We start from the raw sequence: 27,399 nt of genomic DNA on the forward strand, positions 1-27,399 counted from the left end.
CTGGACCACAAATTCGCACATAAAAAATATCAGAACAGGGGCTCACAACGTGGGATTGCATAGTTGGGCAGCATTGAGCAAGGTTTACGTTACCCAACCAACAATCAACATAGTCTTGTTTGATGCAAGAGTGTGTCGTTTGGAATGAGGAGGTTTGGAAAGCTGAGTTAAGCCGCGAAGAATGAAGATACGCACTTTTAATCGAAGAGATAAACGGATGTGGCTGTGCTGAATGATTATTAAATCTTACCAGAATGCGTAATCTCGACGATGAAATTCGAATAATTTCTCATATATATCTGCACTTCACCGGCAATTACAATGTCCATTCCTACTGAAAAAAGACGTTTCAAAGGAAAAAGGAAATGGCCCAACTTTGTCTTATATATCTTTTTTTCTCCATTTCCGCCGTGGCTTCATCGATCTTTATTCATATGGTTGTTTTGTTTTCTAGCTGGTTCACAATTTCTTAACCAAGTTCCACTTTTTTCGATTTATCTTCTACAAAGTTCTCTTATTTTTGTAGACATCCCTAATTGTTATCAATACTATCATTATTATTATTACATAAGTTAAAGGGATTTAAGAACTCACGTGTTCTTTAGTCTTCGATACCGGTGTTTGCCTTGGTCATTTTGTAAAATTTTTTTTATTCGTTTTTCTATTAATATTAGTATTCCATTTTTAATCTACACCTTCCTAGGTCTAATTTCGTAAATATTAACTACTTTTGTTGACCTTTCATCTATTTCCTTGATGACTGTAATGTTGTTTTAACTCGCCATCTCAATCAAGTGATCCGTTTCTTCTTTAAATTTAATTGTTCGTATCTGAGATCTTTATTACTTGAATATTTGCATCCGCCTGATTATTCTATGTTCTTTATATCTTATATTTTGCAAGAAACATTCTCCTTGACTCTCTTACGCAATCAATATGGTAAGGAGTTCCATTCTTAGTGATTTATAGAAATCTAAAAGCATTTCTTCTGTAGCGTTATTCCTTACAAGAAAACACTCGGTTTCTTCAACTTCACGAATCAATGTATTAAATTGAATTTGTTGTCTTTTATAATTAAATTATCTTTATCTTCATGTGACGTCATTAATTTCTCCGGTTGTTCAAATTCGTCTTTCATTTCGTTATTTGTTGGCATGTTTACTTGAGTTATGGGAAGATCTGAGAGTTTCGCTGTTAAGTTATCGTCAGTATTCTGTTATTCAGCCGATAGTATTTTATACTTTCTTTCCTTCCTCAATCTTTCTTAAGCATGAAATCGAGACTGTAATAAATGTTCTTACCTTTTGATAATCATTTGATTTATTGCTTTTTTCAGTTCCTTTTTTTCTCGTTTCTATCTTCCTGATTATAACATATAAAACTGCGTTTGTTTTTCCGAATAGATTTTTTTTAAATTTCAGATAACACTATTCTCTCAATTCAATAAGAATTCTCGTTGATTTTATGAGTCTCATCTTCCTCAAACCCGTCACGGTAAAATGACTCCACGCAGTTCTTCATCCAGCAGAGCCCTACGGTGAGCTGATCAAGCAGCTCCTTCGATCGCTAACATACACATCTACGCTACAGCCGCTCTCAAATCGAAGTTACCAAGTAATCATTTCTGAGAGTGTATACAACCAGCAGGTAGACCAGCATGACGGATGTCAGTGCCACAAACAGACCGCTCGAACTGATGCGGTTGTCATCAGAGACAATCGCACCAAAACGGATAAGCAAGTCAGCGATCACCTCACTTACCCTGTCCTGTCCCGACTGGCTAACCGAAATCAATCCAAATCTCCAAATTAACTTTGAAAATCAGAATTAATTAATGAAGGCTCGTCCAATGCAATACAAAAAACGAATATTCTAATTCATAAAATTCCTCTAAAAGAGTACTCGTATGGCTAGAAAAACTTCGAAATAATACAAGTGAGAATACTGCTATTTATACCAAAGGCTTCAGAGTGACGTAACCATTATATGGGGATCAGTTCAGAAAGATATGAAGGATGTTTAGTATACTTAAATCCAAAACTAACTTTCTGTTTTTTTGCGTTCATTATTGTTATTTTTTTATGATTATTTTTTATGCTATTCATTGTTGTTATTAATTTAGTTATAAAAATTGCTGGTTGTAACGACATTATAATCCTGGTGTTGTTAAAAATCTGCTATACATTTTCTTAAAATGAAGTCTTTCGATTTAAATGTTTTCAATGCGTTTACTTTGTATTTAAGTATGAAATTTAAATACAAAGTAAACTTATACGCATAAGATTAACCACCTTTTGTTTGAATAATGGGTACGAAATCCATGCATATCGTGAGCGATTATGGTGTCTTAAGCATCGGTTAAGAACCTCCGAAGATGGAGATTTCTATTTTTGACATTTCCTATATCTTCCTTACTCTGCAATTGTTCCATTACGTTATACTAAAGATTTGATGTTTTTGAATATTCTTATCTGTCATCACTATTTTATCCATCTTTTTTATTTTATTTCCTCCTCTGAAACTTCCACCTTGTTACACTTCTGTTGCATTTATAGTAAGTCCACAATCAACTGAAATATCTTCGATCCTAGATAATCCCTGTCGTAAATTCTGTCCATTCTCAGTTAATGCAGCTATTTTACCGACAAAGTGTGTCACGTGTATTTGCACTGCACCTAAAGTTATGATGTTCAGACCTACTTTCAATGATTTGTTTTGGCATTCTCAATACAGAGGTTGCAAAGTAAAGGGGAAATAGCACAATCCCGTCTTATATCTTTCTTTGTTTGTAATGTTGCTTCCTTTTCCTCTGTCGATATCGTGTTGTTTTCTGGCTAGTACACAATTTCTTAATTATTTTCAACTTCCATATTTCTATCCAGTCTACTTTTAGTTTTGTAATCATCGCTAATGTTTATTATTATTATTAGTAGTAGTAGTAGTCGTGGTAGTAATAGTAGAAGTAGTAGTATTGCATGACAATTGTAATTTAATCTTCGATACCGTTGTTTTCTTTTTACAATATTTTTTATCTTGCTTTATTTCATTTTTCTATTAATACAGGTGCACAAATTTTAATGTGCAGCTTCAGAGATTGTAATTTCTTAAATGCTAACACTTGGGATGCTGATATTTTGGATACTCCATCCAAAACAATCCAGTTTCTTTCATTATTCAGATGAATCATGCGATCAGTTACTTTTTTAAAATATATGAGATCTATATTACTTGAATATTCCAATCTCTTCTCATTATGTTGTGCAGTTTAGTGTTTCATTTTACACCTTGCAATAAGAAGTGAGTGAATATGCACTCTACTCTGTGTTTCAACCCCATTAACACGCTATGGATCAATATGGTAAAAAGCAATACCCCTATTGATTTTCCATCCATAGTGTCTTCCGTTTGGAGGTTTATAAACTACACTACCAACAATAGCGCCAAGATTGTTTTTTACAGAAATGTAATAATTGTTCCCCTCTTACATTATTCCTTATCAGAACAAATCGCTCAGTTTCTTCGCATTCACTGTGTGCATTAAAGCTACCTCTTGTAATTAAATTATGTTTATCCGAAAGCGATGTTGTTTGTTGATCCGGTTGTCCATATTCCTTCTTTACCTTATGAATTTTTGGCATGTACAGTTGTATTATTGAATCACATGATGGTGCTGTTCTTAAGATGTCATCAGTGTTCTGTTATTCAGCCGAAATATATTTTAAACTTTCTTTATACTTCCCCAAATTTTATTGGAATAAACTCAGCAGCAACTTTCACTCCTCAGTATATATGATTAGGAAACTTTCATTAATCCTTATTGCGTTTAATACTATTTTTATATTCTGTAGCTGAATGTTTCATAAACCTTTGGCATTTAAAGGTGACAATAATTTTCTGTTGACAGCATGCAAATTCTGTGAACAGAATGAAGTGCATCAAATGCTTGAAGTATTTATCGTGGACAGAAATCATGTAATCTGAAGAAATACCACAGAAATCTACACTTTACATGTGCCAGCCTTTAAGAAACAACCTGGCAACGTAAATCCAATGCAATACGCGAGAAATGGAAGTGCCTACTCTGCAGGGAGAACAAAGAAACGCACCTAAGACAGCGACCTACAGCGCTGCCAATTATAGTTGAGGCAAAATCAGACGACGAACTGAACAGAAAAAAAATACAGGTGAATTCTATATTTTGAACTTCTTGAATATGCTAATAGAAATGGTCTAGAAACTATAAAAGACAGCTTAGTAGATCTTGTGCTAGACCTCTGATGAACAGAACGAACAAATAACAAAGCAATCTAGCGAATATCAGCATTTGGTCAAACATAATAATTTAGCAGTGGAAGAAGTCTTGCAAACAGTAAAAGACATCAAAACTAGTGTTAACGTACTAACTTACAGGCAACATAATTTAATGAGAAACACCTCCGAACTCCATCAAGAACTTAAATGCCTAAAACTACAATAGAAAATTTTAAATCAGCAACAATATAAAGAAGATCTTGTCATAAACGGTCTTCTTGAAAATGCATCCATGAAAGACTTCAGAGACATAGTTTTAAAATTAGTCCATGCAATCAACATCCCCGTACAGCATAATCACATTCGGACTGTAAACGGATTCCAAGGGAGAGCAAAAAACAAGGCTTTCCACGACCAGCACCAGTCATAGTTCATCTTACAACGAAGTCCACAAGACAGAATCTGATTAAAGCCAGCAGATAGAAAAAAACAGTTGACAAGGACTTGAGCACGTTGCAAGACAATACACCAATCTTCCTATCTGAATATTTAACACCATTCAACCAGAATCTGTTGTACCAAGCAAGAAAAGCAAGATATTCCTGAAGAATTCATAAACCTAAAAGCCAATAGAAATCAAAACCTCAGAAAACATAGAAAGAAGACAGTGAAAAAAAAAGATACCCAATTAGTTTCAAAACAAGATAACAACAAGAATATATCGGCAATCTCACTTTGATCAGACCTTTTAGATTATGCATTAGACCTCTCAGATATCAGCCTACTTCCAACACAGCAATCAAATCAATTTAAAAAAAATAACTAAGTACTATTATCCTCAGATAAGCTGACTAAAACGCTTCCAGAATGCACGCTGAGACATCACATCTCAACCGAGATCAAAAGAAAGAAAAACTCATTTATTACATTGAAGTACTGTAGTTACAGCGCGTCAATACTTAAAAAGTAAAAATTGTAAGATGTATAACAATTATTGTTATACTATAAATACTGTTAAAAATGTAATCGTATTCAACTTCAACTATAAATTACCATCTAGAGTAACTATTATTCAAAAGCATTCTACAAGGGTGGTCTGAAAAGTTCTCGGCCTAACAATGAAAAAACGAATTTATAATTTCAAACTTATTTTTATTTTTCAACATAATTTCCCTTAAGACTAATGCATTTATTCCAGCGATGTTCCAGCGCCTTTTCGCGTCCCTGTAGTGGTTCTCAGTAAGATTTGCAAAATATCCCTCTACAGCTGCAATCACCTCTTGATTCGAAGAAAAACGCTGACCAGCGAAGAAGAGGTTTAGTTTTGGGAAGAGAAAGAAGTCAGAGGGAGCCAAATCTGGGAAATAAGGTGGAAGTTCCAACAATTAACAGTGTAGATCCGTTAATTTTCCCATTGCCGAAAAAAAAGATGATTTTTTTTCTTCTGCAAACCGGATCTTTTCTCATGAAATGTTTCGTCTAGTCTGATTAAAGGATCAGACTAGTTATTGTTTTACCCTTTTCGAGATAATTAATAAACAAAATGCCTTTAGCATCACAAAACACCGATGTCATGACCTTTCCTGCTGATGGAACTGAATTTGTCTTCTTTGGCGCTAAACTACCGCCTTCTGTCCACTGTTTTGACTGCTGTTTGGATTCAGCTGTGTAATTGTCAATCCAAGTTCAATCCATTGTAATAAATTGACGCGCAAAATCAGTTTTATTCTTGTTAAAACGCTCCAAGCACTGTTTAGAGATTTTCATGCGAGTGCGTTTTTGATATGCTGGGAGTGAGCAACCGCGGCACCCATCTTGCGTAAAGCGTTTTCATTTGCAATTCTTCGTGCAAAATATATCCTACACGTTCTTTTCAAATGCCTATCATCTCAGCAATTTCACACACTTAACTGGCCGGTCTTCCAATACCATATCATTCGCTTGATCAATGATTTCTGGTATTGTTGCACTTTTTGGTCATCCTTCACGTGGATCATCTTCAAGGCTGGTACGGCCACTTTTAATTTCGGAAGCAAATTTCTTAATTGTCGAAAACGAAGAAGAAGAGAACCCATAAACATTTATGAACTTGGAATGAATTTCGTTTGGCGTTAAACCTTCTTTTACAAAGAATTTTATAACCGCACGATACTCAATTTTATCCATTTCAAGTGATACAGACAACACTTTTGTTTCAGACAGCTGTATAACCCAAACTACTTGATAGAATGACTTGCAATTTCACATGGATGTTTACGAATGACGTACCAACGTAGAACAAAAATCATGCCAATAGTGTTCCCATCTATGGACGAGGCGGAGAACGTTTCACACCACCCTCGAACTAAAAATAGAAAATTTGCAAGAAAGTCATTGTTAAAAAAAAAAAAACATAAAAACGCGTTTTGTAAATGCATAATATACAATGATGATTTTAATAACAAAAATCATTGAATTAAAAAATACTGTTATTATTATTATATGTATATAATTTTCATAATTTATAAATTTTGTAATTTCGATAATTTTATAATGTAATTATTATATGTATGAAAGACATCATAAAGTGTTAAAATTATTATTATTATTATTAATAATCTGAAGAAGAGCCTGTGTAGCTCAGTGGATGTGGCGTTTGCACACCATCGCGCTAGGCCGCACGAAGGAAGTCTTGGTTTCGAGTCTAGTCGGCGACTAGAGGAAATTTTTCTAAGCCTTTTTTCGACCGGTTCCCGAGTTAGTCGATCTCTGGCACGGCCAAGCAGGTTTTTCCTCCCGGAAACTCGGGTTTTTCGTCCTGTAAACTCAAGAAAATCGACCGTAGAAACCACATTATTTCAGACATTAAATATATTGTGTTAAGGTTAGAGACCACGAGATGGCGGCACATTTGAGCCGTCTCTCTTCACTGCGTACCGCTTAATTAGTGATAGCCTTGGGCCATCTGTCTCTGATTGGGTACCAGTGGAGATTGAACTGCCCACTCAGTCTCCAAAAGTTAGATAGGGCTAAATGGCCTCGCCTACTCCCGTATATACGGGAATAAAAAGGCGTTAGCTGATTTTTTTTTTTTTTTTTTTATTATTATTATTATTAATATTAAGAGGGACCTCCAAGGAGTCTCATCGCGGAAGGCCATTCTCTTCGCACCAGCTGTCATACATGTTCTTCAATTCATCCACGCAACTTCCACACCAAACATCCAACGGCAATCCATTCTAATAATGCACCACACAAGAAGAGTGAATTCTTAACTTAACCACCTTCATGACAGCATTCGTTCTAAACTTCCTTGGATGCCGTCGCGTTCTTTCTTCACCCTCTATAAAATGAAAAATTCTATTTACTGAAATCGTGTATAGAACTTTCAGAAGTTTGTAAGTCTCAATCATATCGCCCCCTCTTTCTCCTGTTTGCCAGTGCCTGCAGTCTACGAATTCTCAATCTGTTTTCATAATCTTCATTCCCAATCCTGATATCATATTCCACAATCTGCTTTGCACTCTCTCTCCACTGAATCTGAATCGCAGTCAAAACCAACAGGACTGATCTCCGCGCAATAGCCCAAGTGGGATTTTATCAAGGCCTTGTAAAGAGGCTAACTGACTTGTATGACTTCCAAATGAATTACATTTTTCCGTCATTTGTTCGGTATGTTTTACAAATAGTTGTCGAACGAATATGATTAAGCAGACGTAAGTTTTGTAGTCTTTTTCTAGATCCGTGCGGTTAGTTAAAGTGGTTACGCGCTCCGTAACCACATTCCTGGGGAAAGGAGTGTCCTGCGCTGGATTCTCGTCGCTGACCTGAGGAGCGAAGGATCTCTCTCCGACATTGAGAGGACTGGAGAGTTTTTCTCCCCAGTTTATCTGTGGGTGTTCCTACTGCAAGGCAGGCAAACGGGTCTTAAGAACACAACGCGTTACAGACAATTACATATGGTTGAGCCTGACGGTAATGACCCCACCTGTTAGTGATTTATGAAACCCAAACAAGGTAGGCCAATTCCCTACATGGGGATGAGTGCCGAATAATAATAAGTTTTTTTCTAGTAATAGATTCAAAATGCCATTGGATGTTGTGAGTGCAAGTAGTGTAAATGAATTCAAGGATCAATATGATAGCTGGTGCTTGTAGTGCGTGGCCTTCCTAGATGTATTAAACGCCTCTCTGGCGGTATCTCTTAATAATAATAATAATAATTAGATAAAGAATAAGAACAATCGTTATAAACTAATGCAATGAAAGCAAACATTTTGAACATCAATAATAACCGCAAATGCACATTATGCGATCAGAAAGATGAGACTGTAGAACGTCTAATCAGTGCTTGCAGCAAGATAACTCAAACTGGTTGTGAATACAGCCATGATCAAGTGGTCGAAACAATTCATTGGCATGTTGCAAAAAATATGGCTTTGCTACTTTTGCTAACTGGTGGCAGCATAAAATAGAGACAGTATTGGAAAACGAAACAGCAAAAATTTTCTGGGACTTTAGAATACAAACTGATCGGCATTTGGAACAGAATGGACTTACATCACAAACATCGACAGGTTTGGGATATTGATATCGCAGCACCGATGATAACAACAATAACAACAAAGAACTGGAAAAAGTTACTAAATATCGAGATCTCGCAATCAAAGTCGGCCGGCTGTGGCTCAAAGAGACTAAAGTTATCTCAACAGTTATCGCTGCACTTGGTGCAATTTCAAAGCAGCCATCGAACAGTCCATATTTCACGACGCTACCTGACGGACTATTCTTAGATTCTTGATTGGAATCTGAATTGTTTTGTATCAGTTATGTGAACAAAATAATAATAATAATAATAATAATAATAATAATAATAATAATAATAATAATAATAATAATAATAATAATAAATAGTCTCATCTTCATTCCATTATTTTACTCCCTGTGCCTCATTTCCTCTGTTATTGTTTGTTGTGTTGACAGTTTGGATCATGCTGTGATTTGTTCTGTCGACTGTTTCCAGACTGCTGTTAAAGCGACATCGCTTTGTTTTCCTTGCTATATGGGATGTCAATGATTCGCATGCTGTTTTCGCTACCACGTAGCCTCGAACTATCTGAACAGATAAAATATGCATTTTATCTCTTCAGATAGTTCTGCATGTGAGAACTATCACAGTTCTGCATGTTATGTGGTTTAATTCCACCGTTAAATCTTCCTGGCATTTATAACACTTCATCATCTTTTGGGTTTTGGCTCTCCTGCTGTAGATGCTAAGATTGCGACTTCGTTTTTCTTCTATCGCGTGTTTGACCAGCGTTTGCTTCCAGCATTGAAACTTTATAATTTAGTTACTGCTGGACAAATGCTTTCAATATTTCATCAATATTTTCTGTTTGATGAACGAAATTCATTGGTACACCAAGAGTATTATTATTCCACAAGCTAAAAAAGTACTTTAAAACTTAAAAAATTGGAGCGATCAAATAGTACTTGCTAATAAGTGCATCCAAAGTGCCTTTTATAATAATAATAATAATAATAATAATAATAATAATAATAATAATAATAATAATAATAATATTTTTTATTATTTCTCAGATAAATTACATACATTATATGAACACAATATGCATAACAAAAAATACTTTCTTGTACATAAAGTTCTTTTAAATAATAATAATAACAATAACTGTTTACAACGTATATTATTATAATATTCATAATGATGATTATTACAGATGTTTTTTAATTATTTCTCATTTGTAATAATAACAATTAATAATAGTAATAATAACAATTATTATTTCTCATTAATTTTTATTTTTATTTATTTTTTTTATTTTTAAAGTTTGAGAAAGAGTGAATATTCGTACAAATTTTTGCATCTGCTTATAAGTATTACATGTAGATAAGTGAGGCAAGTTAATCTCACCTACTTCGAAGCTTGGGTTAGCTTTTATGAAGAGAGTGAGATTTAGCCTTCACTATTTGTGTTGTTGTTACTGTTTATGTATAGGATGTACGCATTGGATGCTAGTGATTTGTGATGTGTATTTTAGTGTTAATGGTTTCCTAACTTTATTGGCATATATTCCAGAGTTCGTTTTTTAATGTTCTGTAGTTATCTACGTGTTTTAAATTCCTTGGTAGGTTGTTGAATTGCGAGGGTATCTGATGTGATCTCACAAAAGAACCGTATGAGTTGTTGAAGGGTGTGGGGATGTAGAGAGTTGTTGTAGGTCGTGTTATACGATATGTGTCTCTGTTGTTTCGGTAGGTGATGTTGACATAATTCCTTGTTAATGTCATGTAGTGTTTCAGGTTTTTAATGCTCAGAATTCTGTGTATCGCCATGTGCTTGTCGGATATTGGTTGTTGCGTGTAAGGTGTCCAGATCACTGTTGACACGATTTATCTGTTTAGTGTGTTTTTAATTTTGTTAGGTGGCTGTTTGATGTATTTGCGTGTGTTACAGGTTTGATTTCGGAACATTCGCAGGTATTTTTGTTATTAAACCAGCGGTATGTTTGACAATGTATCGATATTGATGGCGGGAATATGATTCTTGGGTTGTGTATTATCAACATCTGTGTTTTGGTGCCGTTGATTAGAATTGCGTTTTGGTGGAAGTATGTTGTGGTTTCGTTTAGGTCATGTTGTGCTTTGCAGAGAGCCGTGTTAATGTCTGTGTAGATTGCTAGCAGTGCAGTGTCATCTGCGTATCGAAATATTTGATTTCTTATGGATATGTTATGAACATCGTTAATGTATATGTTGAATAGAGTGGGTGATAATATGGCACCTTGAGGTACACCGTGTTTTACTTGTATACTCCGACTGTAACATGTACCTATTTTTGTTACTTGTGTTCTGTTTGAGAGGTAGTTCTTGAACCATGCATGCAGTGTTCCTCTTATACTTATTGAGTATAGTTTGGTGAGTAGTATGTCATGTTCAAGTGTGTCAAATGCTTTGGTTAGGTCCAGCAGTATAAGGACGGCGTACTTGTTTTTGTCGACAGCTTTGTTTATTGTGTCGGCGATGTCTTCTAATAAAGTAATGGTGCTTTTTGTTTTATGAAAGCCGTATTGGTTTTGTGAGATGATATTGTACTTCTGTAAATAGTTCTGTAGTCTGGTGTGTGTTATTTTTTTTCTAGAATTTTTGAGATGACTGGTAGTGTAGCTATTGGTCTGTAGTTCTGAGTATCGTTTCTTTTGCAGTGTTTGTATATTGGCGTAATTACTGCAGTTTTTAGTGGTTATGGAATAATGCCTGTGTCGAATATTATGTTCACGAGTTTCAAAAGTATTGGATTTATTTGTTCAAAATGTCTTATAAGGTCTGTGAGTCTTATTTTGTCTATTCCTGGAGTGGTCATTGGTTTTAGTTGTAAGAGTGCTTCTTTCAGTTCCTGTTTTGTTACGGGTGGAAAATACATCGTTTGTTATTGACTTTGTGTCCAGTTTTTTGTTGATCGTTGGTAGTTTGTCTTTTTTGAGTTGTGTGATGTTGTTTGTGAAAGCATGGTTGAATGAGTCTGCTAGTTTCTCTTGGTTTGTGTCCTGACCGAAGTGTTTTTCAATAAAATCTTGTGCTGAAGTTTTCTTTTTTCGGGTTATTAATTCGTTGAGTGTAGCCCAAGTTTCCTTAATGTTGATGTTATATTCCATTAATATTACGAATTTTTGTTGTTAGTTTATTTCTTGTGTTTTTGTATAAGGTTTGTAAATGTGTGTTACTGGGTGACTTTTTAAGTTTTTTCCATAGATTTTCTTTTTCAGTAATAGTATTTAGTATGTCGTCATTTATCCATGGATTACTGTCTGTTTGTATCCTCGTTGGTGTAAGGTTTGTTGCTTTTTTGTATATTTCTGTGAACATCAGTTGAAAATTCTCGTATAACGTTACAGGATCGTTTATTTTAAGTAGGAAATTCCAGTCTGTATTTTTTGCTTGGTTATCGACAATTCTCTTTAGTATGATCGAGTTTTGTCGACTTTTGTGGTGGTCGGGGAGGGGGGGGGTAGGAAACGTAATAAAAGGAAGTTGAGACAAAGTAGTGATCGGAAATAATAATAATAATAATAATAAATAAGGATCGCGACAAAATAAAAGAAGAATTCCATGTAAGAAATATTGAAAGAAGTTGAGCATAATTAATAAATTGTGTACCAACCAGAAAACAACAATATCAATACGGGAAAAGGAAGCAACAGCAAAAGAAAAGAAAGATAGAAAAAAAGGTTGTGCACTTTTCCTCTAACTTTGCAACCTGTATATATATTGAGACTGCAAATCAATTATTAAAGGTAGGAATCAACAAATAACTGTAAGCTGTAAGTGGATTGATTTCAATACTTGGATACATGTATACGCTTTTCGGTTAAAATAGCTGCAATAAATGAGAACGAACAAAGTTTACAAGTTGCATTTTCTAGAATCGAAGATATTTCATCTGATAATATGTCAACAAAAAGTGACCAGTTGGACAAAATATCTCTTAGAGGTAAGCACACCGAACAAGGGAAATCGTTTACATATTTTGGAGGAATTATTGCAGAATATGGGAGATATTAAAAATTTTAGAAATATCCAATTTCTTTTTGGGATTTTAATCTACGCTTAAGCATCCATAATCATGCAAGATAACTTTGGATTTCGTTATCAGGAATCCAGGATAACGGGTTAATCCAGGATAACCCAAGATAGGGTTTTCAACTGAAAATTCACCTTCAGTTGAAAAGCGGTGACTCAGGTTTTTCGCATCCTACACGGGATTCGAATCCAGGTTTTGGTATCAGAAGAGCATCGTCGAAACCGACTGTCTTACGGAAGTTCTGTAAATTAGAAATACGGGATGAATTGCAACATCTGCAGGTATTCAAGTAAAATACATCACGTGTCGCATGTAAATAAGAAAACACATGCGGAAAGGAATTACAAAAAAACAGTTATATGGAATAGTTCTATGAAAAGTTACTGAAAATAGTTAATCGAAAGATTTCGTGTTAAATGGAAGATATTCAATGACGGGAGGGTAATAATGTCGTCACAAATGATGCAAGCAGTAATTTTCTGTATCTAAATTAAGAACAACAATGAACAGCATAAAACAAACACTAAAACAATAATAATGCAACGCAACAAAGTGAAAGTTAATTCGGACTTAAAATATACCAAATATAATTTAGAGGAAGACTTTTTGTGAAAAATTTCCATGTGATTGTTGCCTAACAATGAAGCCTTCCTATAAATGGCATCACTCTCACTCGTATTATTTCGAGGTTTCTAGCCATACGATTACCCAGTTAGAGGAGAATCATATGAAGTAGAATATTCGTCTTTTGTATTCCATTAGACGAACCTTCATTAATTAATTCTGATCTGCAAAGTTAATTTGGAGATTCGAATTGATTTCTATTAGTCAGTCGGGACAGGACAGGGAAGTGAGTGAAGGCTAAACTGTGTTTCCTATACGTGCGGTTTTTAGTTGATGACAGCAACATCTCTAAGCTTCGGACAGCACATACGTGGCGGTGACATCCGCCTTACTCGTTTCTAGATTTGTTACAATAATAGAGGTGATTACTTGGTAACTACGATTATGTGGGATGGTCGGCAGTACCCGTGTACTGTGTCAGGGGTCGAAGGAGTTCTTTTTCCGTTTTGATGATGGTCGTCTCTGATTACTCCAGTATCAGTATGCTTCGAAAGGAATATGTGGCACTGACATCTGACATGCTGGTCTCCTTACTAGCTGTATATACTCTCAGAAATGATTACTGGGTAACTCCAATTTTGCAGTATATTGGAGGAGCTATAGCGCCTGTGGGCGTATGAGGGAGCTTTTGCACGTTCTTATGTGCGTGTGGCAATTACATTCGTCATGCATGTCTTCCTACTGGCTCTATACACTCTCAGAAATGATTACTTGGTGACTCCGATGTCGCAGTGTATCGGAGGGGCTATACCGCTTGTGTGCATGTGAAGGATATCAGGAGTTCCTTTCCGCTTTGATGCTGATTGTGTCTGATGACTCCGGAATCAGAAGGCTTCTAACATTGTATGTGCGGCACCGACATCAGCCATGCTGGTCTCGCTACTTACTGTATGCACTCTCAGAAATGAGTATTTGGTAAATCCGATGTAGCAGTGTGTGTTGGAGAGGATGTAACGCCCGTGCGCTTTTCAGGGATAAAGGATGTTGTTTGATCAGCTCACTGTAGGACTCTGCTGGATGAAGGACTGCGTGGCGTCATATTATGACGGGATTTGGGGATGGTGGGACCAAGAAAATCAACCAGAATTCTTACAGAATTGAGTGAAAAATGTTATCTAATATAATAATAAAATCAAATTAAATAAATAATTTGCAAATTATATCGGATATGTTTTAATACATTTTCAATATAAACACTGTATGAAAATTGAATCACTATGTAAATAGTTTATTTTTATGAAAACATAAGAAATCGATGAATAGAAAAATGAGAATGCGTATATTTATAAAATGTTGTAGATATTGTGCAATAAATACATAGTTGTATTAACAGGAAAAATTCAATTAACTTTGACATTAGCTATCGATATGCTTTATAAATAATCACGTTTAAAAAGGGACATTTTTACTGAAGTTCTTAGTACGTTTAATTAATGCTTTTGTTTCATGTTCAAAAGATGCAGGTATGCCCTCTTATTTTGAGTGCATTGTTCCCACTGAGGACGAAATTATCTCTTGACTAAAGGTTAACTTTTGTTTTTCGAATTCTCCAGTATGTTGGTAGTTCTCATAAAAGAATAGGTGACTGGAATCCAAATATTCTTGGATTTCTTAATGGTATTTTGAAGTTCGCGTAGTTCGCCCTGTGTGTACTACGTGACGATTTGCTGATTGACTAAGAACATCCACAGTTTCTGGTAGGAAAATCCATACCTCTTCTCAGATTAGACTTGAAAACTCATCTTATTTGCAAAGGTCTGAAAAACGTTTTTCGTGTCCCAGAAGGAATTCAATCCCAGTTATTTCCTTCTGGGACACGAAAAACGTTTTTCAGCCATAAGTGGTGACATACTCATAGATAATACCGATGGAACTCTAAGTGAAAACCAAGATTGCGCATCAGATTGCATATACAAATCTTAATCTTTACTTTTGTAAATGTTCTGTATAAGGTTATGGTGTTTTACGTTTAGGTATTCTCCAATTTCCCTTTCATTTCGCAACACGTATACATATATATATATAGAGAGAGAGAGAGTGCAAAGAAATTATTAAAAGAAAGAATGGACATTCCAACTGTAGGTGGAGTGGAAATAAATATTGATACGCAGAGAATGACCTGATTTTCATTGTCGAGATTATGTATACTGGAAAGATTCACCAATCACCAGCATACACACACCCGTTTATATGCTGGGTCGAGGGTGTGTCCTGATTCTTGTAGCGTAGTACACACGCTTGCACCGATGAAGACGATGCTGATTGTTGGTTGATTATTGTGGCCCATGCGTAATGCGGTCCTGCCAATCAAACCCACGTAATGAGCCTCTGTTGTGAATGTTTTGGGGAGGATTCGTGTTCTCCTCGATGCCAATAACTCCATATTCCATTCGTAGAGTTACCTGCATAGACGGGAACACGAATGGCAATTACATATATCGTAAATATCGGATTTTGTTTCGTATCATCCTTCGTAGCACACGAAGGTTGCACACAACTAGGTCACGTTCGGTGAGTGTGCTGGGTCATTCACTTATGGTAGCCACTTGCAGTTGAACCCTGAGTTTCCATATATGAATATGTCATCACTTATGGTTCACCTGAGATCGCGAATTTTCAACGTTTTGTCGAACAGTAATATAACCTGTAATATATCATCCTGTTAAGATACCTCTTTCACATTCAGTCAGTTCCCATCTCGCAGATATATCAGCTGGACACAGTTGAACAGAGTTTAAAGCATTATATTCTTTCAACTTATTCTGGCTACAAGCACGTGACACGTCATATTTCACGATGTACTTTGTCAATGGAAATGATCGTTGGCTTTTTTTGAATTATTGCATTATATATACAGAAAAAAATTATATTTATTAGAGCATATCAGCGTACTACGCAAAAATATATGAAAATATTATTGGGAGCAATATGTACAGTCGATATAAATATATAGTCACAACATATTTGCAAAATAACAATATTATTTATTATTTGGCAATCATTTCTATATTTGTCTTATAGAAGTGTAAGTGCTTCATGGTAATATTTCGGTATATTTTATGTTAACACATTTCCTTATTAAGAGGTTTAATGTGTTGAGGTTGAAGGCGATGCTGATTATTGGTTGATTTTGTGGCCCTTGCAAAATGCGGTCCTACCAATCAAACCAGTGTTGTGAGCCTCTTTTACGAATGTTTTTGGGCAGATTTTTGTTCTCCCCGATGCCATGAACTCTGAACTCGTAGAGTTACCTGCATCGACGGAAACACGAATGGCCGATAAATATCGTATTTTTTCATATTATCCTTCGTAGCACACGAAGGTTTCACACATCTAGGTCATGTGCGGTGACTGGGTTAGGTCATGAAAAGATTTCAAAAGTTTCTTTTGAAATGCTTAGGTTGTGATTATAGGAATTTAAGAGCAGCAATATCTTGTAGAAGTTTAAATCAAGAAACGTGTGGTAAGCAAAAAAAATCTGCAATGGGGAGTATTTAACGTTTTGTTGTAGGTGACGTTCATATGAATTAGAAATGTTGGTTCCAATGTAAAATCTTATGGAGCATGTTGTCATTTAGCTGAAGGAAAGTGCTGTTGTTTTCATGAACAAATCAAGACGAACGCCAAATAAAACAATCTGAAAAAATGTATGGTTGAATTTTCGTCTCTTTAAAAGTGCAGGCGTTTCTTATTACATCGCATGTAATTCGCGTTTATATAATTTCAATGAAAGGTCACATATGTAAAGTTCGTTAATTAATAGAGTATATACAGAAACGAAGACGATTGTCGGCCATGCTTTGGCAGAGTGGATAGCGTCTTTGCTACTCAGCTAAAGGTCATAAGTTCGATTCTAACCACGAGTATGAATGTTGCTAAAAATAGCGGACGATTTTCATCAACAGATATTAGATCACCCCTGTCTTTATTGAAATCGAATGAAATACTCCGTTTTGTTGTCGAGAATATGGTGCATTGGTCAGCGAACTCATACGCTAGTTCATATTATTATTAATTATTATTTGGTAACCTCCATGGAGTCAACACTCATCGCTGTAGTGTTTCATGATAGTCTTAGGTATTTCGTTTAACGAGATTATTATGCCTTAGATAATCTGACCTTAACAATAAATGAACTGCATGTGAAATCACATAATACTAAATAAAACCGGAAATTTCAGTAAAGAAAGTTTTCATTGCTTTATCAGAATACAGGTAGACTTCTTGCTTAATGCAATTAGCGACTATAAAATAACGATTCCTTTCTAATTTGAATATCTCTTAAAGGGTCGTTTGCCATTCTGTAACTGAATGTTTCCTGCACGTTTCACCTTTCGCGATGAGAATTTTCTGCAGAAAAAAAAAGCCAAATAGACAGACCTAGGGAAACAAGGAGACTGCCTATTCTACTACACAATCGAAAATGATTAAAATAATAAACAATTAATTTAAAAGGAATAAATAAAAACATTCCTGTGCTATAATGGTTTCGTTCAAAGGAAATATACGTAATATGCATGCACTGCAGAAGAATTCACCAATCTGCCTACTTTTCTTTTATTAAATTATTGAAGAAGCACTTCCGAGTTTTGAGAGCATTTTGTTATAAACGCTTTCAAATATATTCATAAGATTTGAACTGTTTATATAATTAATGGTATAACACATGACGGTTTTAAAATGTCATTATTTTTTTTTAAAACATCAAGACAACTTAAATGATCGTTTATATATTCTGAACTCATAAAATGTGTAAAATAAATAAATATTTATACGGAGGTTGATTGTTTTTTGTTTACATGCATTTATTGTAACTACTTTATATTCTTTCTTGTACTGACTTATAACATTTAATACTCTTTATTTTTAATTTATTCAGTTTCTCAGGTTATACTTTCTCGCCTCGAACTGATTCACACACACATCCATGTACGGAAATGTGTGTGTGTTGGTGAGCGACGGAGTTGTGGGTGTTATGTATATAATTCAAAATAACCACCAAAGTATAGAAGTGTAATAGTGATAATAATAATAAAATAACTACAATAATCCTCCCTTGTGATCACAGGATATTATCACGTAGAGAAAATCGCCTTCGGAGAACAATATTAAGGTTAAACATTATAGTGAAATAAAAACTGTTCCGCAATAAAATAGCCACTAATATTGACATAATGATATTCATGAAAATTCAATTACCTTTTTATATATGAAATCACATACGAAATGATAGTTTAGAAATGAAAACTAAATCTAAAGTTTGATAAAGACAGTCACATAAATATATATATATATATATATATAATTAATACAATGGATTGCATCGGCTCTCTCGGTAATGTAGGATATGTAATGAATTAATTGTTTGATTTGTCTTTCGGTTTATATATATATATATATATATATATATATATATATATATATATATATATATAGATATATATATATATATATATATATATATATATATATATATATGAGGGTAATCGTACTAATTCTGATGAAGAGTCACCAGATTCAAGCCAAAGCGGAAGGGTCTTGGAATGGATACTTTCAAGCGCAATTCTGCTAACAAAATTAGAATTTGGAAAACGTGTGAATCTGCCAAAGAGAACACTAAATTGCAAATGATATGAATAGAAAGAAAATACAAATAGATGAATTACATGAAATCAGATGTAATGGAACTGTTGAGATTCAGATTATTTTAAAACAAATATTCCAAAAATTGTAGATTCTGAGAAAAATGATAATAGTAGAAAAAATCGAAGGACTGAGAGAGCGAAAATGTAAAAATAAAAAAAATACAACTAAAAGAAGAAGAAAAAGCAAGAGAAAATATTATTAAACATAGAGGCAAGGGTACACAGGGGTGAAAGGTTTAGAATATCTTTCGGCTGAATAAAAGAACACTAACGATAAGTAAAGAGCAACACCATCAGATATTTCCCTAATTGACTATAGATGCCAAGAAATCATGAAGAAAAGAAGGAATATGAACAACTGGAGTAACAAACCACATCACTTTCGGATAAACATAATTTAATTATAAGATTCCCCTTTAATGGAGTGCTCGGGGAAAAAAGTGAATGTTAAGAATCTGAGCGATTTGTTCCAAGAAGAAAGAATACAAGAGAAGAAAAAGTAAAAGATTTCTGTAAAACACTTTGCGCGGTTGTTGGTAACGCAGTTTATGAAGACCCAAAACGAAACGAAGACATTACAGATGGAAATCACTAGGGTTGTTGCACGTTATCATATTCATCGGATAGAAATCAAGAAAAGAAAATAAACTAACTCAAGTCACGTTATAGCTACGAAGGTGTTGAAATGCAGTGTGACCACTCACTTATTTGTTAAATGTAAAACAAGACAGCAAAATACGTAAAATAATGATAAGAGATGGGACAATTAAAGTAATAAAGATCTCAAATGCAAAAATGAATTACAAAAAAATCGATTATACGATTCATATGAACAAGGAAAAAGACTGAAGGGTTTTGGATGAAATACTTAAAAGGTCAGCAAACCAAATTTTAACATTCATGAAATGAAAGCCATGGAAATGTACATTAAAATATATATTATTAATAGAAAACGAAATAAAACAAGTTTAAAATATTGTACAAGGAAAACAACGGTATTAAAGATCAAAGAACATATGAGTTCTCGGACTCCTTATCTATCCGGGACATAATTAATAGATTACGTTCCAGCCAGAAAACAACGATGTCAATACAGGAAAAGGAAGCAACAGCAGAAGTAAAGAAAGGTATGAGAGAAGGTTGTGCAAATCCCCTTTAATTTGCAATCTGTATATTGAGACTGCAAAGAATTTAATAAAAGCAGGAATGAACACTGCAATTGAAGGCAGAATTCTAATGCAGCGTTGATATACCTTGAATAAACAATTCCAGAATTTGGAAGATATTGGAAATGTTGTAATGATTTCTTATTTTTCGTTTTAATTAATCGGTGCATACGATCCCGTAACTGTGCAAGCTATTCATGGATTTCGTATCCATTGTTTCAGCGTAAGGAGGTGAACCTTAAGCCAAAAAGTATACTTTGTATTTAAATTGCGTGTATTCTCTTGGCACAGTTAGCCTGTATAACTGAGGAAACAGCTGCTTTTACTGTTATTTACAAGAAATAACAGTACTGCTGCGACGTTCGTATACGACTAGCCAATTCATCTTCACTTAAAACTTTGGGACACACGTTTACCGTATCTTACACGGGATTCGAACCCCAGGGTTTCCCTAATAGAAGACTGTGCTGCAGAGGCTCTGTAAATCGGAAATGTTGTTGCTAGGATTATAGCCTTTCGGATGTTTAGGGCTCCTGCTAACGACGCCACCATAAACTAAAATGACTATGAGTAAGGTGGTTTCCCGTTGCCTTTCTTGCCGTACTATATCCTACGACTGTATTCTGTGTGTTCACGGGGCAGGTTTGCCTACTTGCTGAATGAACAATACCAGATAGACTGGCGAAAAAACCCTACTGTCCACGCCCAAGAGAGGCTAACTTGGCTATGGCTAAGGAAGATTCTTCAGCTCCTCAGGTGTTCGAAGGATAATCGAACCTAGAACACTTCTTCCCGAGGTATATGGTTGCGAAGCGCAAAGCAACTAGGCGAACGACTCGGACAAATCGGAAATATGAAACTTAATTGCTCACTAGGATTATAATAGCATTATTAATAAAGCAACCAGCAATTTGCTGTAACTAAATTACAAACCACAATGAACAGAAAAAAAAAACAAAGAGAACACACAAATAATGCAACGCAACAAAGAGAAATTACTTTCTCTTTGTTGCGTAATATGTACAACCGATATTAATACATAATCACAAAATAAATGTATTTACAAATAAAGAACATTAATCGTTATTTGACAATTATTTCTTAATTTACGTCTTATGCATATATAAGTGATTCGTGGTGTTATTTCTGTTCTGTTTTATGTTAACACCTTTTCTTATGAAGATATTTAGGCTGTTGAAGATTCCTGAACTAAAGAGAGATTAATCATTTCAAGCTCATTTCTGAAGTGTCTTTTGAAATGCTTAGGTTGTGATTATAAGAATTTAAGAACAGCAATATATATGAAATTTGGTACTGTGTATGTACACACCTCTGTACTTCTTCATTTATTGATAGTTATTTTGATGTATTATATTAAGTATTATTACGATAAGTAATATTAATATATTACTGGAGAAAACAAGATAAATATTGACAAGTGACAAAGTTTAGAATAAATTACATTATAACAGTCTGTACCCAGCCAAAATAGAATTTCTTAACTTTCTTGAATTTCTTAACTGCTAAAATTAAGATATTTTTTAAAAGTAAAAAAAAGCTTCCATAAATTAAAAACAAAATCGTATTCTGTTCATTACAAAATATTTTGTCTCCATTTTGAGAATTCTTTTTTGCATAATTTGAATTTCTTGAACAGAATGGGCATTGAAGATTAATGCAAAGTCATCTGCAATGGCGAGTATTTCACATGATTATTGAAGGTGGCGTTCATATGTATTAGAAATAATGTTGGTCCAAATGGAAAATATCATGGAACGTGTCGCCATTTAGTTAAAGGAAATCGCTGTTCTTTCGACAAAAAAAAAGTCATGATGATCGTCAAATGAAACAATCCTAAAAATATATGGTTGAAACTTAGTCCATTTAAAAATGCATTGTTTCTTATTGAATCTTATTTAATTTGGGTTCCTGTAATTTCAATCAAATATCACACATGTGAAGTTCGTTAATTATTCGGGTATATATAGAGAGAAACGAAAGTGCCAACTCAAACTATGATTATGAGTCGAAGAGAAAATGATATAAGGGCTAGGGCGTACCCCTTAAGCGACGCGCAGCCACATCGCCCTACAGCTGTGAGAAGTGGACGAGGGCTACCGCATCAAGGGCGGGTGCGGTTAAAGAAGCGAGCCCAGCAGGTGGAGAGGATGTTGCGAGTGGGAACACTGAATGTTGGAAGCATGACTGGAAGGGGAAGAGAGGTGGCAGACATGATGAGGAAGAGGAAGTTGGACATTTTATGTGTGCAGGAGACAAGGTGGAAAGGGGGAAAGGCAAAGGAACTGGGAGATGGATATAAATTGTTCTACTCTGGAGCGAATAACGAGGGAAGAAATGGTGTAGGAATTGTGGTGTGTGGCAGAATGAAGGGTGAAGTACTGGACGTGGGTAGAAGGAAGGACAGGATCATGCGAATGAAATTGGGTCTTGGAGAAGAGCGGGTGGTCGTATTATGTGTATATGCCCCGCAAGTTGGCTGTACAGCAGAGGAAAAAGATGAGTTCTGGAACGTGTTAGATGAAGAAATGAGGGAATTGGAAGAAAATGAGATGGTGATTGTCGGGGGAGACTTGAACGGGCACATAGGAAGACAGAATAGAGACTGTGAAAGGGTCCATGGTGCACGGAGTGGGAATGATAAACCAGGAAGGAGAGAGGGTTGTGGACTTTGCAGTAGCATTTGATCTGGCAATTGTGAACTCGTTTTGATAACATTTAGAAGTGGTAACAACAGCTCACAAATTGACTACATTTTGACTAGAAGAAAACATCTTAAGGTTGTGACAAATTGTAAGGTAATTCCAACAGATCAAGTAGCACAACAACACCGACTACTGTGCGCAGACTTTAAAATAAGATCGAAGATAAGACTTCTGGTTGCCATGGGATGAAGACAATTAAGTGGTTTAGCTTAAAAGAAGAGAGTGTGAGGAATCGTTTTAGGGAGAGAGTGTTAGAGAGGATTTCGGATGGACTGGAAAGTGTACAAGATTGGTGGAAACATAATTCAAAAGTAATCCTGAGCTGTGCAATCGAGGTGCTTGGTGAGACATCTGGAAAGATTAGAGAGCAGAAGGAGGGTTGGTGGTGGAATAATGATGTACAAGTGGCAGTGACAGCTAAGAGGAAGGCAAAGCAGAAGTGGGATGAGTCAAGAGTGGAAGAGGACAGAGAGGTGTACAAAGAGAGAAAGCAAGAAGCCAAGAGAGTTGTGGCACAGGCGAAGGCCATGGCATATCAAGATCTGTATGATCAATTAGAAACAAAGGAAGGACAGAGAAAAATTTACCAACTAGCGAAATGTAGAAATAAAGCAGCTAAGGACATCTTACATGTGAGGCAGATCAAAGATGCTGAAGGAAGAGTATTATGGAGGGATGTGGACATAAGAAACAGATGGAAAATATACTTTGAGGGACTTCTGAATGAGGAAAATGCAAGGACTCACAGAGGAGATGGGCAGCCTTCTGAGGGAATGGTGCAGAACATCAGTAGAATGGAAGTGACGGAGGCCATGAAGAGGATGAGGAATGGAAAAGCGGTGGGCCCCGACAGAATTCCAGTGGAGGCATGGAAGGCACTGGGGGAAGAGGGAATTGACCTGCTGTGGGACCTGTTCATGAAAGTTTGCCAACAGGAAAATATACCAGAGGAATGGAGGGAGAGTACTCTTGTTCCCATCTACAAGGGTAAAGGGGATGCACAAGACTGTAAAAATTACAGAGGAATAAAGTTGATGTCCCACACAATGAAGATCCTAGAAAGGGTTCTTGATGGTAGATTGAGGGAGGAGGTGGAGATTGCAAAGGAACAATTAGGCTTCATTCCTGGTAGATCAACAACAGATGCTATCTTTGGGTTACGACAGATGATGGAAAAATATCGAGAGAAACAAAGGGAGCTGCATCTGGTATTTATTGATCTGGAGAAAGCATACGATAGAGTGCCAAGGCAAGAAGTCTGGAGGTGTCTGAGGGAGAAGAAGGTGCCGGAGAAATATGTCAGGTTGGTGCAGGAAATGTACAGAAATGTGAAGACAAGTGTTCGGACCTGTTTGGGACAGACAGAAAGTTTTCAAGTAACAGTTGGCTTGTATCAAGGGTCAGCATTAAGTCCGTTTCTGTTTAATATTGTGATGGAGGTGGTAACATAGGAGGTGAGAGAAGATGCACCTTGGACAATGTTGTATGCAGATGACATCTTGCTGTGTGTAGATTCAAGAGAAGAAGCGGAAACTAAACTGGAAAGATGGAGAAAAGTACTGGAAGAGAGAGGTATGAGACTGAGCAGAAGTAAGACAGAGTATATGTGTTGCGCAGTGGGCGGTGGCCAGGAGACAGACCTGGAGCTGGAAGGAAATGTCATCAGGAAGGTGAGAGACTTTAGATACTTAGGTTCGACAGCGGAAGAAGATGGAGGAGGTGAGAAGGAAGTGGGATGCAGGATACAAGCAGGTTGGAGGAACTGGAGGGAGATGGCTGGAGTGTTATGCGATAAGAGGGTGCCGATCAATCTGAAAGGCAAAATTTATAGGACAGTAGTGAGGCCAGCTATGACATATGCTATAGAAACTGTGGCCCTGAGGAAAAATAACATTAGCAGGATGGAAGTAGCAGAGATGAGAATGCTTAGGTGGATGTGCGGTGTGACCAGAAAGGATCATCTGAGAAATGACTATGTCAGGGGAACAGTGAAAGTTACGAACTTAGGAGCGAAAATACAGGAGGCAAGGTTGAGATGGTTTGGTCATGTGATGAGGAGGGAGGACGAATATGTGGAAAGAAGGGTCATGCAGATGGATGTGCAAGGAAGGCGGAAGCGTGGGCGGCCAAAGAAGAGATGGAAGGAGCTGGTAGAGGAGGACTTGAAGATGAGGAACTTGGATGTGGTGACAGCCCAAGACAGGAAGGTGTGGAGGAGACTCATAACAAACAGTGACCCCACTTAAGTGGGAGAAGCTGCAGAAGAAGAAGAAGAATATAGAGAGAAACGAAGGCGATTGTCGGCCGTGTTTTGGCAGAGGGGATAGCGTCTTTGATACTCAGGTAATGGTCATAAGTTCGATTCTAACTAGTAGTATGAATTTTGGTAAAAATAGCGGACGATTTTCATCAGCAGCTATTAGATAATCCGTGTGCTTGTTGGACTTTGAAATATTTCGTTTTGTGTCGAGAGCAGGGTGCATTCGTTAGCGAACTCATACGCTAGCTCATATTGGTTATTATTTGGTAACCTCCTTGGAGTCAACAGACTCATCGCTATAATAATATTAATAAAATAAGTACAGTAATCCTTTCTTCTGGTAACGGGATATTGCCAGCCAGCGAAAATCGCCCGAGGAGAACAATATTAAGGTTAAACGTTACAGTCAAATAAACGCCAATCAGAAATAAAATCGCCATATGTATTGACATAATTGTCTTAATGATAATTCAATTATTACTTTAAATATGAAAGCCCATACGAAAGGACAGTATAAAAACGAAAATTAAATCTTAAGTTTGATAATGTGAATGAAATTTATTTATTTAATACAATGGACTGCCTCAGCTATATCGCATAATGAAAGAAATATAATGAAGAGTAGACGAGTGATACCAAAATAGTTGTATGATCTCTTTAGATATATTTTATCCGCGGTATTTCTTCAACTAGAAACGTTCACAGCGAAAAAATATTCTCTACTCTATTCATATGTAGGCTAGAAAAGCTTTAAAGAATGAGGGAGATCGCACTAGTTCTGATGAAGAGTCACAAGAACAGATGATTCAAGTTTGTGATGATTTCTGTATGAAGAAGCCAAGGTTCAAGCCAAGGCGGAAGTTTCGTTGACTCGATAACTTCACTCAAAAATCTTGTCGCCAAAATTAGATTTTTTGCAACATCAGGAAAAACTGAGAATGGAAAAAACCACACTAAATTGCAAATTGTATGAATAGAAACAAAATACAAATAGGATTATATGAAATCAGAGGGATTGGAAATGGTGAGATTCAGATTAATTTAAAAGAAATATGCCATATATCGTGGAATCTGAGAGTAATAATGAAGTAGGAAACTTCGAAGAACCGAAACAGCGAGAAAAGTAAAAAGAAGCAAAAAATAGACCTAAAAGAAGAAGCAACGAAACGTAGTATTAAACGTAGAAGCAATTACTACAGTGGAAGTTCCACAATCGTATATATTGAGGAGTGAATGACTAAAATGTTTTGGATTTTACACCAAGGAAAATGTGGGAGAAAAAGTGAAAATTATTTTTCGGCTGAATAACAGAACATTGCCGATACCTTAAGAGCAGCACCGTTCATTCCTTTCCGTAATTCAACTATACCAGGATGGTCTGAAACGTTCTCAGCCTCGACCATAGATGGCAACATTATCCACAAGATTGTTTTTTGTTCTAAGTTGGTAAGTCTGTCATAAGCATCCCCGTGAAATTGGAAGTCATTCTATCAAGTAGTTTGTTTATACAGCTGTCTGAAGCAAACGTGTTGTCTGTATATCCCTTGAAATGGATAAAATTGAGTATCGTGCGGTTATAAAATTCTTTGTAAAAGAAGGTTTAACGCCAAAACGCTTCTCCTTCGTTTTCGACAATTAAGAAACGGGCTGCCGAGTTTAAACGTGGCCGTGCCAGCATTGAAGATGATCCACGTGAAGAACGTCCAAAAAGTGTAACAACACCAGAAATCATTGATCAAGTGCGCGATATGGTATTCGATGACCGGCTAGTCAAAGTGCGTGAAATTGCTGAGACTATAGGAATTTCAAAAGCACGTGTAGGATATATTTTGCATGAAGAATTGCAAATGAAAAAGCTTTGCGCAAGATGGGTGCTGCGCTTGCTCACAGCAGATCAAAAACACACTAGCATGAAAATCTCTGAACAGTGCTTGGAGCACTTTAACAAGAATAAAACTGATTTTGTGCGTCGATTTATTACTATGGATGAGACTTGGAGTCACCATTACACACCAGAATTCAAACAGCAGTCAAAACAGTGGACAGAAGCCGGCTGTTCAACGTCAATGAAGACAAAGTCGGTTCCATCAGCAGGAAAGGTCATGGCATCGGTGTTTTGGGATGATAAAGGCATTTTGTTCATTAATTA

This window comes from Typopeltis vanoorti, chromosome 9, assembly GCF_054136105.1.
Source record: "Typopeltis vanoorti isolate ZY-2024b chromosome 9, IOZ_Tvanoo_1.0, whole genome shotgun sequence".
NCBI lineage: Eukaryota > Metazoa > Arthropoda > Arachnida > Uropygi > Thelyphonidae > Typopeltis > Typopeltis vanoorti.